Source organism: Phocoena sinus, chromosome X, assembly GCF_008692025.1.
Source record: "Phocoena sinus isolate mPhoSin1 chromosome X, mPhoSin1.pri, whole genome shotgun sequence".
Taxonomy (NCBI): Eukaryota; Metazoa; Chordata; class Mammalia; order Artiodactyla; family Phocoenidae; genus Phocoena; species Phocoena sinus.
In genome coordinates this window covers 75,584,340-75,586,792 of record NC_045784.1, presented here as the reverse complement: position 1 = coordinate 75,586,792, position 2,453 = coordinate 75,584,340, and the positions used below count along the sequence as shown (strand labels likewise).

General features: G+C 50.3%; 1 pseudogene; it reads left to right on the top strand.

Moving 5' to 3' along the window:
• The first annotated feature begins 862 nt into the window (after positions 1-862).
• On the top strand, positions 863-1,331 carry LOC116747623 (annotated as a pseudogene).
• The last annotated feature ends 1,122 nt before the right edge of the window (positions 1,332-2,453 follow it).

The window sequence follows — 2,453 nt, the reverse complement described above, 5'->3', positions numbered from 1 at the left end:
GTATGTAACTCACTCAGAAGTGTATGTGTATATGTGTGTGTGTGTGCATACATATATATATATGAGAGAGAGAGACAGAGAGACAGAGAATTAATTAATATAAAGCTGATGGGGTAAAATGTTAAGGGATGCTGAATCTGTGTTATTGATTGTGTTATCTGTATTATTGTTGGAGAGGAATTCCTTGAACCACTCTTATTTATTCAGGTAACTCTCATTGGTGAACAGTGGGTGTGGCTCAACTTGCCAGCCCAGAGCCCCGGCGCTGGGTGAGCCCAGGCCCCTCCACCCCCCAATCCCTCCCCAGACCCCTGTACCCCCGACCCCCCTCCATGCCTCCGCCCCCTTCCACGCCTCCCTACCTGGTCCCTTCCTCCTTCACTTCCCCGCCCCTCCCCCCTCTAACGTAAACTCCACCCCACCCACCTCACTACCTGCGGTACCCGCCCTGAGAGACACCACGCAGCCTCATCGGCGTGGCCTCTGTGACCTCACTGAGCAGGTCCCCGCCTGGCGGCGGCACTAGCAATGTCTCCAGGCGGCTGTGTCTTGGGGCGGCACGGCCTCCGGGCTGCGTGGCCTCCAGCTCAGGAGAGTGCCGAGGAGGAAGCGGTGGCCACGAGCTACTAGCGTCCAGTGGCGCATCAGGTATGGTGGAGCCCCCGACTCGCTCCTCAGTCCCATTCTCCCACTCTCTGCCACCATCCGCCTCCCATGACACCCCCCTCGACGCCGCAGCCGGCCTTCAGTCCACCCATCTACCTGCGCCGTCTGTCACCGTTCCTCCCACCCCATGATCACCACCGTCGCCTTCTACCTGTCGCCAGGCCCAGCGCCAAGGATTGGCCACGTGTCACAGATGATGGCCTTAAAGTGCATCCACAAGAAGCTCCTCGACCTGTCCCGCGACCCCACCCCCACCCCCACCCCCACCCCCCCCCGCCCAGAGCTCAGTAGGGCTAGTGGGGGATGACATGTTCCACTGGCATGCGACCATAATGGGGCCCAATGACAGCCCCTACCAGGGAGGAGTCTTCTTCCTAAAGGTCCAGTTTCCCTCCAATTACCCATTCAAACCACCCAAGATTGCATTCACCACCCAAGTTTACCATCCAAACATTAACAGAAACAGAAACATCTGCCTGGACATCCTTAGATCTGAGTGATCACCAGGACTGACAATTTCCAAAGTATTGTTATCCATTTACTCCCTGTTGTGCGACACCAACGCAGATGATTCTTTGGTTCCGGAAATTGCTAAGATCTACACAAAGGATAGGAGGAAGTATGACAGAATTGCTCGGGAATGGACTAATAAATACACCATGTAATTTAAAAATAAATGATAATCCCATCACCTTATTAAAGCTGGCAGTTTAATTGGTTATCTTTTGTCGGCTTTCTATGAAAGGAGGGCTCCCCATCCTCTGGGCATATGTGGTAACACCTCCTATGTATCAGAGTGTGTGGAGGTGGTGGAGCAAGTCTGCAGGTGGAAACAAGGGTGGAGGAGGGATTGGTGAGTGGGGGTAAGGTTGGGGGTTTGGGTGAGTGTGAGACCAGTTTTAACTAAGTTTTCGTTATTGATTTAGCATTAGGAAAGCAAGAACAAGGAGGTGGTGGCTTTAGGATAAGGAGAGCAGCTCCACCAACCAGAGAGATAATTTTTAATGTGAGTCTTTTAGAACTGACAACGGTGAGGACAAACAATGAAGATTACAAAGCTAGTCAGGTGTCCACTTTATTCTGAAGAAACTTTGGGTGTTGATTTTGAACAAGATTAGTATTAATCAATATCCTTGTAACTGGGCAAGACCCATGCGCCAGGTCCTCTGCCTGCCTCTTGTCTGCAGAAAAGCCATAGTTTCTCAGGGCTCCCCTGAGTCACAAAAGCCTGACTCAAGAATTAATGATTGAAAGGATGTGACCATGTAGTGACAAAAGTAGCAGCTGGGCCAGGTGAACTGGTAACAATTTAAACAGTAAATCAGCCATGACAGTCATGGAATCCTTAGTTCCTCCCTGGAATACATAGATAACAGTATCTGAGGCAGACACTGAGTTGATTTACAGATGCTAAACCCCCACCAAATGGAGGAAGTTAACTACTTGATGACCATGAGCATGTAGACGCAGACCTAATGGAGCCTGAGGATTGATGTTAACCTCTGTGACACCACCCTGTTACCTCACCATCAACAAATCAGACAATTGTGTGCTGATCATACATCCTGCGACTCCCCTCCTTCATCTTGCTTTTAAAAATGCTTCCCTGAAACCTACTGGGGAGATCAGGTTTTTTAAGCATTAGCTACCCTAGACTCCTTGTCTGGAGCCTTAAAATAAAGGCTGCACTTTCCTTCTCTGCAACCCGGTGTCAGTAGACTGGCTTTACTGCAAGCAGGAAAACAGCCCCAAGTTTGGTTCGGTAACATCCTCTATTTTGAGGTCCA